This window comes from Malus sylvestris, chromosome 14 (assembly GCF_916048215.2).
Source record: "Malus sylvestris chromosome 14, drMalSylv7.2, whole genome shotgun sequence".
In the NCBI taxonomy this organism is placed as follows: domain Eukaryota; kingdom Viridiplantae; phylum Streptophyta; class Magnoliopsida; order Rosales; family Rosaceae; genus Malus; species Malus sylvestris.
Window position 1 is genome coordinate 7,718,496 of NC_062273.1, and position 13,273 is coordinate 7,731,768.

A 13,273-nucleotide genomic window follows, 5' to 3' on the forward strand; every position below is an offset into this window, starting at 1 on the left:
AAAGCTAATGGGTACAAACTTATTCTAATTTATTTATTTATTTTGGAAATGTTTTTAATTGAAAATTAGTTAGGAGTTTAATAAAGGTGTGAGTATTAAAATTCTAAATCAATTATTAATTTTTATTTAAAAAAATTATGTAACTGACATGTAAATTCATCATTACATTAATGCTAGGAACTTGGATCAAAATCAGAAAACTAATAAGGTTTCAGTCAATGAACATTAGTAACTAGGGACCGGATACTAATTTTTCCGTAAAATAAGTATGAGATAGAGAGTTAATTAGAACATATTGGACTCTATGTTCTTTCTTTGTTGTTTAATTATGAGTCATGTCTTGAGATTACATAATATATTGGGTTCGCCAGAGTTTGAAGTGCTTTGAATTCGGATTCTAGATTGTTGAATCCTGAGAGATGGACGCCTACTAAACTACAAGCACAAGAGTAAGGGCAAAATTCTATTTTTAGGACATTGCATTTATGCAAGCCTCAATCTCCAAGTTTGTCTTGTTTATATAATCTTGTATACAATTGATGTTATAATTTTCTTTATGATTATTATCATTGGAATTTTTGTATTATTTTCATATTTTCTAATATTGCTCTAACAGTTTTGACACACATTAGATAGATATTCTGACACTCATTTTGTACGGTTCATTTCATTTTGTATTTCAGCGACCCGAACCATCTATATTTTAGTATATCATTCATACATCGTTCTTGCAAAAAAATGAGACAAATCCGAAATCATTTGGACATTCATTTGTAGTGAAGAAAATAGACGAATACGATTCTACAAATAAACACTAAATATAATCCGACAATCATATGGTTTCAGATTTGGGTGATTTTTGGTAGACCTAATATTTGAGGTACGATGAATGCATATTTTAATATCTATTTTATCCCAAAAACTACATTTTCTTGTGATATGTTGGATTTAAATGAAAGAAATTACATGGTTTTGTGCTTTTAAAATTAAATTAATGAGTTGGAGAAAAATCAAATTATAATTCCTTGGTTTTAATTTAATCAGGTGATCTATTCTAATTTAAGTGACTGTGCCTATGCCTTCGATTAAAGTATGTACATTATTAGGCTTTTGAAGATCCATGTGGCTTAAATTCATTTTCTTTTAACTTGTTCGCAGGTCACGAATTGGAATTAGTGGTTGGTGAAATTAGCATATGACAATATCAAGAATCATAAGCCTACGCCCTTAACCGAACCGACAAAAGAAAAGCTACATGGTTTTTTTCCCATTTCGTAGGGTCAGTGCCGCACTAAATTAGAGAGAAAGATGGGAGTGATGGATGGCGTTTAGAGATGAAGTTTTAGTTTGAATGGAAAGGGAAATAAAGATGAGGATTAATTGACATAAAGGCTATGGCAGGTATAAAAACACAACAAAGGAAAGGAAAGGAGATGACCAGCGGCAATGGGTGAAAAATAGAAACAAAAGGGCAGCAAGCAACTTGGGGAAGGGCAGAAAGCAAGGCCGCAAGAACCTCATTCTATTATTTTGGTTTTAGCTTCTCAAACTCATATCTTTCTTTTGGTTTAATTTAAGGATTATGTGTAACTAATTTCCAAAAGTTAGGAGCTGTTTTGAAGGCCCAAATACGATTGCAAGTTTGTTATGACATTTTATTTGGATTTCTTTTATGAAAGAAGAAAATTGGTTCACTACTTACATCAATGATGAATTCTTTATGTGTTTTTTATGGATGCATACTTAGTAAGCATATCTAGGATTTTAATACTATGAATATGTTTGTGCTTGCCTTTATTGAATGAGGACCTACATATGTTCTAGAGTAATACTTGTTAATTACGATTAACATGTGAATCAATTTCTAGGATAAGTAAGACAACGCCAGTACTTACGATGCCTTGTGATGACTCAAACTATTTTCGTTCTTAATGATTTCTACTTGTTAAATATATGAACACACCATTCTAGATTGCATGCTAGGGACTAAGTTAAGTTGAAAATACCATTCTCTTAACATATTACGTAAAAAAGAGTAATAGGTTATGTTCTAACATTGAACCGACCTAAGCATCTTCATCCAGAAATAAAAGGAATTTGAATGAAACATAACATGTTTGCACGATTATTTGGTGGTGGATAACAATTCCCCTTACTCGTTTTGTTAATTTGTGAACTACAATTTGTTTTTATTATTTAAAATCTGTTTCTGTCTTGTTTTGGTTTGGTTTGATTGAATTAAAATAGCAAAATCAGCTCCAAAAATCCCAAACATTTGTGGGAGTGTACCTCTATGTGTCTAGTATTTGCAAAAATTTCGTTGAATTTATGTAAGTGTAAGTCAGTCTAATAATTATTTTTCTGTGGCTAGTCAGTAGAAACAGCAGCCCAGTTTTTGTGATATTTTAAGTAGTTAAGCATGACAATCTTCTACGGGAAAGACCATTATTTTCATATGCTACAATTGACAAATCCAAGTGTTAATTAGAAAAATAAATAGGACATTTGTGTGCTACTTTGTTGTGTGCTTTTAATCCTATCAAGGTAAAACATAAAAGATATACGGTTGGATCGTTGAAATACATACATTACGAAGTGAAGCTCACAAAAAGATGTGTTAAAAGCGTGTGTCTACAGATTCTAATCCTTTATTTTCATAGCTAGCCTATAACATACTTCTCCTTTGAGGTACAACATTTATGCAATGAAATGTTTACTTAAGACGGTTTGATAACCGTTTCAGTTTTAGTTTTCATTTTTTTTTTAAAAATTGAATACATGTTTGGTAATTATTTTTAGTGGATTTCATAAACATGTGCAAATGGGACTGTACACAACCTGAATGATTACTTTGAGATCCGTTCTATAGATGCAGTGACAGGAACATGAGTTGATGTGGCCAATGCAGTTTTTACTCAAAAGCTTGGTGCGGTCGTAACAAAAATCAGTTGGAGGAGTTCTTTTTCTGGCTGCCGACTAAGATACTCACTGCATCGCATTTGAGATTAGTTCATTCCGACTGAGCTACTTCCTACTAGTATTTTGGCCTCGTCCACCTATGTGTCTTATGTTAGTCACATGATCTAGTCATTTTAGCTGAAGAATTTTCCTACTATGGGTGTTTGGTATGACAGTATACTGGAATAAGAAAAACGAACAATAAAAACAAAGGTTCATTCATACTAGCATAGAGTCATTTATTTTTCTTTTGGAAAATGATTTTGCATTCCTGTTTTTTCCTTCTGCACTCTACCCTTTGCGTGGCTTTTGATTTATTTGATCCAACGGTTAGGATAAAAAAATGTAGAAAGATTTCCCTTTTCGCTTAGGCTATCTCCAACCCAAGGGTCAGAAATCGCAAATTTTAGCCCCGCATTTTCAACTGTTCATCTATACATATGAGGTTGGATAGTTTTTTCCTCCAACGGTAGTGGACCCATAATTCTCACCCCCAACTTTATAATTTGTTAAAATTTGGTATTTCGTTGATTTTTTTTTGTCTAAGATTTTTCGAATTAATTTTTGTATAATCTATCTTGTTTTAGTTTTTCGTACATTTTGATGTAAAAAATTTGAAATTACGAACATTTTGAGAAAATTGAATTTTTATGGATTAGTGAACAAATCGATGGGTATTTATAGGGTTTTGGTGTTGGATCTAATTTTGATTAATCAATAATATTATTTTGACATTCAAGTTTAAATTTGAGTCATTGGATCTTTTTTTTCCCATTAAAATTGCTAAATTATATTTGAGCGTTGCATTTAAAAAAAAAAATAGTTGGAATAAAATTTAAAACTAACTTTTGAACTCGTGTGAAGTCGCGAGCATCAGCATCCATAGATTTAGGGCTCAATTTTTGTTGATTTCGACTGGCAATGGAAGTAATCAAAGAGAAGAAAGAAGACCTGATGAAATCGACGGAATCTCGATAATGTTGAGCAAAAATTGAATTTTAAGGGGCAAAGTGATAATATTTTATTATAGAAAAAAGTGAGACTAAGTTTAAAGCTTGAGAATATATAAAAAAAGTCAAATTTTTACTCAAAGGTAAATGAGAGTAATTATTAGACAATGGTGTTTTGCCACATGCTTACGGGTGTGGTTATTTACATATTATTCTTTACTTATAATTTTTTTTCTTTTGTTTTAAATACTTTTTTATATTTTTATTTAAAAAAGTATAAGAAAAAAATGCCCACTAGTATGTGGGTAGTTTCAATGTTTTATTGTGTTTGTTTGGATTTAAAAAAAAAATTAAATTGTTTTATTTTAGAGTCTTGATTAAGGATGGGTATTTTTTAGATTATAAATTATTCACCAATTTTGCCTTCTGGTTTTATATATAGGGTGGTGCTATATGCACACTCATTTTTACCTCTCACACAGTCATTGTTAATTTCTGTCATTTGATCTTTTTCAATCCATATGATCTGACGACGAAAATGAAGAGGGGTAATAACACCACCCCAAATATCTAAACTATGTATTAATAGAACCCTCATTGTTAACCAAAACCTCATAAAATTACCATTGTAACCTTTTGATCAAAACTGAACATAAATAAAAATATGGACATTAATGTAATTTCACACAAACAATTTTTTTTTTTAAACCTCACTTACATGTGATTCTAATATATCTCTAATTAAAACATAAAAAGTAAAAAATATTCACATGCACTTTGTGTGTGGGCATATGCTAGTATATATAGATAGAGGCACTCTTACTCGACTTTTAGCTTGGAAACCCAAAAGGCAACAAAGATATCGAGTCATGACAGTGTGTGTTGTTATATTGATAACTCATATATTTCATGCATTTATACCATCCATTCCTAGTTTCTTTGTGATGTTTTTGAGTTAAACTGATTGCCTTTTACCGTATTTGTGTTAGTGTGCAGTTACATGTACTTTAGGATCAATTTGAAGGGAAAAGAAGTGAAAACATGGCATTTATGGAGTTGACCCATATTCAAACATGGAGATAAGTTTAATCGCCTGTTTTGGAGCCTTATTTGGACTTGGATTGGATAGCATGCGTGGAGGAAGTTCAAACAAAAAGCTTCCCATGTGCTGCTAACTGTTCTTTCACTTATGCTTTTTCTTCCGATGCGATGGCCAAAAGTGAGGATTGCATAGCTGTGAAAGGTAGCAGAGCATGTGTGTCCAACACCCCAAAGTTGTTGTATGTGTTTGACAGGGTGTAAAGACATTGAACACCATCATTTGTTTTACATGTGTTAGTCCTTGTTTTGTAACTCCAATAGAAAGGCCAAATAAGGAAAAACGTTAAAAAATTTGGCTTAATGGTTGAGATCACCTTGCAATCAGCTGCAGCTCCATTTAGCATATAAATACTAGGGTTTCAAATCACTTTGGGAGGCTTCTTCTTGGGGAAGCCCAGAGCTCTTTCTTTTCTCTTTCTTTGGCCTTTCTTCCTGAAACAAACCCTATTTCCCTTCACCATCTCTTGCCACCGAAGAAACCACGCAACCGAGCTGTTCTTGAAGGATTTCCACATCAGAATTGCTTCAAGGGGTTTTTTCTATGAACTTTAATTTCACTCATGTTGTTCTTGATATTTATATATTATGTAATCATGTTATGTAATTAAGTTCATAGTTGGGGATTCCGATGTAGCCTTGCAAAACTACTCTATGTTATTAAGTTAAAGTAATGAAGAAACTGCTATGCATACATCCTGCCATGTGATTTCTTTGGTTATTTGAAGTTTTCTTGTTCTTAATGGATTCTTATTTGGTAATCTAAGTTGAACATCACAACTAGGTTGCACATTAGGAGTACTTGATCACAACCACACATCAAATGGATGATCATAAATGAGTAAAACGAAACCTAGTTGTAGATTGGAGAGTTGCGTGTGTTTTGACTTCATTTTCATGGAATTGGCTTGAAATGGTGAAATCGATATCCCTAGTTCCATTCCCATTGTTTCTGAATCAATATGTCATTCATCTTTATCTTTGCTTGTAGTTTTAAATTATTTTAGCTTTCAAAACAAAATCTAAATTCAGTTTGCATTTTCTTTGTTTAGTTAGGGTTCACATAAAGCTAGTAATTGTAGGGGTTTAATCAGTCTCTATGGTTCGACACCCTTACTTGTCCCGCAATATTAGCCATATTTTTGCACTAGGAAGGAACACAACATATATGATATATAGACACTCTTACCGGACTTTTAGCTTGGAAACAAAAAAAACAACAAAGATAATAGATCATGACGGGTATATAAGCCCGTAGCTCAAACGGATATGGTCATATAAAGCCTAACCCATTTATATGACCCGTTTCATTATTCTCTCTCCAGGTAAATTACGGTTTAACCCCTTGAACTTTTCACCCCAGTTGAAATTAACATCTAAACTTTTTTTTTGGTAAATTAACTTCCTGAAATATTTAAAATCAGTCAATTAACCCCTTGCCATTAGATTGTGGAATCAATTCCATCAAATTCAAGGGCAAATTAGTAATTTCATCATCAATTGTTACTTGTCAACTATAACCACCAATAAAATTTTGATGCATGGACACAGAATAATTTAGAAACATATAGCATAATGAGAAAATATATTTAAAAAAAAAACAAAAAAAAACAAACAAACATTTGCAGTACGGAGCATCTTACATTGACATTACACATTATTTTGTTTTCATATGTCATAATCTAAATGGTGTTTATATTTGACAAGTAAGAATTGATGAAGGTAACCTTTGAATTTGACGAAATAATGGATGTAATCTATCGACAAGGGATCAATTGGATGATTTCCAAGAGTTTCAGGGGGTTAATTTGCCAAAAAAAAGTTCAGGGGTCGATTTCAATTGGAGTAATAGTTCAAGGGGTCAAATGGTCGTTTACCCCCTCTCCAAAGCCCGAACTCTCTAAACTTGGAAGCTTCACACAAGTATGATCATTGTCTAGCTCTTTCTCTGTCTATGTCTCTGTTATATGAAATTATGAATACCTCGTACTTCGATTCGAGCATAGAATTAGAAACACATGAAAACTCTCTGTTGCACTACATTCAATATTTTATTTCTGTTTTTCTTGCTCGGGACTTTTAGGTTTTGAATACGACTCTGCTTCTGGATTAATGACGATTACCATCACGGTCCCAGAAAAGAAGATGTACACATGGTCAGTAGAGATCCAAGTGTAAGTGGTCTGATATGATACGAAGAGTCTAGCTATTAGGACGTTGTCTTGCATCTAAAGAGTAACCAATAATGTTGTAACTAGAGTAGCCATTAATGTTGTAGTGTTCCAATTTCATAAATTAGGTTGCTAAGAAAAAGTGACCAATGTTATAGTTGTGGATGCAAATTTCTGTCGTCCAAGATATTATGTGAAATAATATCTTGCAATTAACATGGCAAATTAATTCTAATTTAAATAGGAAATTTGGGAGTTACCTTTCGAATAAGGATCTGATGATGAATGATGAGAGAGAATTGAATAAATACCATTTTGATCACCTTTGACTTTTCCTTGATTGAGCCGTTGTTGTCCGTTGCATGCGCGTGGGAATCCCGGTGTGCCTCGAGAGTAATTTTGTCATTTTTTTACCCAAAAGTCCACGTGTCACCTCCATAATTTTTTTGATTTTTTTTTGGCTCTACAAATGCCCCCACACCTATTAGTCTGCTCACGGGAAATGGCAACAGGTGTAGAGATCTCCTCTTACTTTAGGAAACATAAGATTTTTTCCTATTTTGATGTAGATTCCCACTTTAACTTGGAATTACATTCTTCTATGAAAGGGAAATAAATCACCACCAAAGCCTATTTAAGCCTACCTTAAGTAGGAGATTAAATCAACTTCGAAAGGCAATTATTTATCCCTATAAGAAAAAGAGAATGCTAGAAGATATTTGTTCACCCTCCCTAAGCATTCTTATTCGCTTGCTCGTGCAAAGAACCATCTTCCGTTGATTTCTTTGTCTTCTCCGCACTGCACCGAGGTAAGAAAATTTGAATTTTCCTTATCTTCTTCTTGGATGGTGCTGTCGCAGGCAGCAATCAGAGTGGTGTAGCACGTCGACTGGCAGAGGCCAGAAGTCGGCTCGACATGGGCCGAGGAGGTGGTGTGGCAGGGACCACGGCTTGGGCTACTTAGCTTGGTTAAAGCCAAGATCAGCTATACGGTTAGGGCCACGACTTGAGGCATTGGGGCATAATGTTGGGCAAGCCGCATAGCTCAAGCCCTATGGGTTCTTGGACCTGATGTGGGCCAAGTCGGCGATTGAGAGAAATGAGAAGGCCGCGGGCCTTTATGGCTTATGGAATGCTGGGCATGCAAGCCTCTTCCTGCTGGTGCGATAGAGAAGAATGAGGCAAAAACTAGCACGGGCTGAGTTCCCTTGTTGTCTAGTTGAGCTGAGAAAGATAAGTTGCAGGGCTTAGCTCTTAGGTAGTCAAGGTTAATATTTAGGCTGCTTTATGCTTGCTGAGCTGCTATCTAATTTGTTGATTGTCCTCCCCTATCTATGTAGATTTAGAATTTGACTCAACTCTTAAGACTTTTCCAAATATGAAGAAGGTGCACATTGCTTTAGGTATCCCTGTTGAGTACCGTGAATGGCATTAGCTGCTTTGTCCTTTTCACCGAGAGAAAAATGGGTTGCCCCCAAGAGAGGAGATAAAGCGGATTAAGGCAGAGGCATTGGCTCGTCCGATTACTGTTGTAGAGCCTATTGTGAATGAAGGTGGAAAGAAGAGATATTGCCCGCCTGCTTAAGAGATGCCGGTTGAGAAAAAACTGAAGACTTTCTCTATAGATCATGAGGGTATGTCTGCCACCGAGAGGCTTGTGATTGACTTGACTTCTTCTAAGGGGAAGAAAGATGAGGCTGCTAGACTTGAGCCTGTGACGCCTACCATGTTGAAGGTGGCTAGTACGATCGCTGATAAGATTGCTCAGCGTAGAGGTTCCATCGTGCCCCGAGTGCCGAAGTCTGTACCAAGACTTCCGTTGAGAGCTAAGTTTGGTTCACCTTTAGAGAGGCTTGCTACTATGAAGAGCGATAAGGTAGACTCTACTGCTAAAGTGGTGCCAAGGCCTATTCCTCATGCTGTTGAGAATGGTTTGCCTGCTGAGAAAGATGAGGCTGCTCGTGTAGGTAGTTGTCAGAAATCCACCAAGCCTGTTTCTACATCTGTTGAGATCTGCACGCTTTTGAAGCTACATCTTCTTGAAGACATGGACGCATGTGCTAAGCTTGTTGATGGCGTTAGAAGGGTTGTTTGCCCAAGTTCCTTTGCGAAGCATACAACCCAATATAGGAGGATTGCTTTGCTTGCCATTATGCAGAAAACGATGATTCTGACAGCTGAGTCTATGATCCTTGACCAAGAGGATACCAAAGCTGCCAAGGATATGACAATGACTATGGCAGGTAAGGCTTATTCTTCTGCCAAGAAGATAAAAAAGTTGGACGCTAAGATCGTCGCTTTGAAGGGGTCCGATATCTCTGCCCCCACTTATTTTCCTCTTGAGACCACTCGCCAGGAGATCGTTGACTTAAAGAATAGGCTTGACGCGATCCAAGTTAAGTATGAAAGTGCAGAGAAGGAGATTGGTTGTTACATACCTCAGATTCAAGATCTTAAGCGTGCAACTTCTAAGCTTTGTTCTGCTGCTTACGCAAATGATGAATAGTTGATTGCTGCTTATAATAAAATGACCCACTTCAAGAAAATTGTCGATAGGGTTGAACCCCAAGTTTGGAACTCCAATGTGCACTGAAGATCAACTAAAATCTTAAGAAGAAAGTGGATATGAGTTATGACGATAACTGTATGGGATTGAAAATATGGTATGAGCTTTTGAGCCGCAACAACTAACGCCAAAATTAATTTCTCAATCTTCGAATATCTAGTTTCCGTATTGAGAAGAGCTTTAGAAGTGTAGAATTCTAATAGTTGGGCCCCCAGCTCTTCTCGTATGAAGACAGATCTCACTGTTACTTCTGAGATTGCCAAGTTGATGTATAAGTCCTCCGCTGTTTCCGACTTGGATAGTAAGGGAGGTGATATGAGATACCTTTTTAGGTCTTGGAAAGCTTTTTCCCACTCATCATTCCATTTGTCTCTCTATGCCTTCTTGATTGATTTGAGAAAAAAAAGGCTTGCATCGATTGGTGAACCGCAAGAAGAAGCAATTGAGCGCGGCTGCTCGTCCAGTCAAGCTTTGGATCTCCTTCAAGGTAGTTAAAGACTTTATCTCTAGGGTTGCCCGGATTTTCTTGGGATGTGCTTCGATTCCTTGTTGGGTTACTAGGTACCCTAAGAATCTGCCTGAAAATACTTCGAATATGCATATGGCGGGATTAAGCTTTATCTTGTACTTTCTAAGGATATCAAAAGTTTCTGCCAAGTTGCCTATGTGGTCTGATCACTGCTTGCCATTCACCATGATGTCGTCTACGTAGGCCTCCATGGTTACTTCAATTTGCTTCTTGAACACCATGTTTACCAGTCGTTGGTAAGTGGCTCTCGCGTTCTTGAGGCAAAAACCATGACTTTGAAGCAGTAAGTGCCTTATTCGATCACGAACGCGGTTTTCTCCTTGTCAGGCACGTGCATGATTATTTGGTTGTAGCCGAAGTATGCATCCAAAAAACTAAGCAGCTGGTTCCTGAAAGTTGGATCTACTAGTAAATCGATTCGAGGAACTGGATAAAGATTATTTGGGCATGGTTTGTTGAGGTTGGTGTAGTCTATACAAACCATCCATTTACCCTTCTATTTCTTTATTACTAGCACGACGTTGGCAAGCCATGTTGAGTGTGTTACCTCTTCTATGAACCCAGCCTCCAGTAGCTTGTCGATTTCGACTTCAATGATCGCCACTCGTTCAGGTGCGAAATGTCTTCTCTTTTGGATCACTGGTTTAGCAACGGGATCGACGTGCTACTTGTGGCAAGCTATCTTAGGGTCGATACTAGGGCATGTCAGAAGGTGACCATGCAAAAATGTCACAATTTTCCTTAAAGAAAGCCATGAGCTTTTTCTTTCGAGCTCAGACGTGAGCCGATTCTAGCAATCTTATTCGACTGCTAGGGATCAAGAATGATGTGTTCGGTGTCCTCTTCGGGTTTCCATCCCATCTCATCTGCTAGCGCGTTGATTTGGACACCATCTTCTTGATATGTCTGTTGTAATCAAGGTATTAAATATCGATGATATCGGAAATATCGGTAGTTCAAAAATACGGAAATATCGATGGAAATATCGGGATATTATCGATATCGATAAAAATAATATGGAAACCACGGAAATTGTAGGAAAAACTTGGAAATTTTTATTGAAACTTTGCAGGATGTTTATTTAGTCAATTATCTATTAGTTTATCACAAAAAATTGGAAGGAAATGCATTGCATGATGGATTTAACATTATCAAGTTGATTATATAGCGAGCTGGCAAACATTGTGAGTGTAGAAAATATGTAGTAATTAATGAAAGAAGTTTAAACACACCATAATCATTTATATATAATGAATTAGTACAATATTTTACACTTTATACATTGCATGGTAAGATACATGAGTGACTTAGTACCACATAGAGTTCCTATGGGGTTCAAATTTTTCACTATCTTCGTCATCTCTATGTGTAGAGTGAGTGTATTGTGAAGAGTAGTTATCAAATGATAAATCCCCAAAATAGTTTTGCATGTAATTGTTAACATGCCACGCATATGGATCCGAGATTGGTTGACGTTGTCTATAAGCAAAATCATTTAAAGATTGAGTCTCAGATTGTTTTCATGAGTCGCTCGATTCCATCCCAACAGGAATGGGATATGAAGGGTAAGGAAATGGTTGGTTATGAGTATAACCATAGTTACTACTTCCCACTCCAACAGAGTCTGAAGTTATAGATAATGAGTCATCTTCTTGACTTGACAAAATCCCCTTACCTCTTTCTCTACGAGTATAGTCCTTCCCTATTGCACCAATTCCTGGTCCTGCCCGCCTACTGCCATGGTTCTCATCCTGTGTTGCATGCGTGAAGTTTGCCTCATCAGTGAAAGGGCTCATAAATCCGGGAGGTGGTCCAACATAGTTTCCATATCCACCACCACTACCTCCAGCTCCACTATATCCTTCATCATTCCCACCTCCGGTGGTAGGTGAGTCTCCTGATCTTGTACTAGAGTTATCATTAGTATCAGCACGATGTTGTGGTTGTGTAGGATTGGAAGAAGGTGGAATTCCAGTGTTTCTTGGTATTGGGCGCAAAAGTTTTTCCAAAGAGTTAGCGCTGCTAGATCCCACCTCTCCTCTAATACTCTTTCTACATTTATCCCTTCATTATGTGATTCTTCAGCAACTCTGGGAGCTGGGTTGCCTTCATCATCATCTAAATGAAGAGGTCTAATCCATTGATAAAGTTGGTTACCCTCTGTATCATCATCTTCAGCAACAATATCAAACACATCTAGTGGGTCACCACGGTCGACATGATCTATTTCTGCTTCCTTATCTTGAATTTGAAGCTTCATGTTGTAGTAGCAATAAACTAATTTTTCCAACCTACTATGAGCCAACCTATTTCTTTGCTTTGTGTGTATGAGTGCAAATGTGCTCCAATTTCTTTCACAAGCAGATGAGGAAGCTGTTTGTGATAATACTTTGATTGCTAACTTTCTCACAGTTGGTGCATCGGTCCCATACATGATCCATCATTCAGCTATAATGAAAAACAATGTTGATAAGCCTAATAACTCCAACAAATTCTATTATAAACTTATCGTGAAATATGTTTACACTCACTAAGAGACATTTTTGTTCGAGCAGCAACTGTTGTTGGTTATCCAAAAGTTCTTCTTGCATCTTTAAACCATGTTAGCTGAATTCAATAAATCGTGTTAGTTTAATCCAACAAAGTAATTATTATAATTTAAGTAATTGTGTACCTCATTTCCAAATTGGCCAACTGCTGGTGATGCAGGGTCTAATTTAGAGTATACATTATGTACCACACGTATAAGGGTACCATCATCTCCAACACTGGGTCTATATTGGTATCGAGGATTCAAATAATATGCTGTTCAAAGAAACACATACTCTAATAAGAGAAATAATACGTATGCAACTAAAGAAGTGAATTGCAAATTATGACATAATTTATACCTGCTGCATGCAAATCGTGGTATAATGTTTTATACCATCGGTTTTCAATTGTCTTTATGACCCACCTTGCACCATGTTTTCTTTCCAATTCATCCTTCACTACACGCATC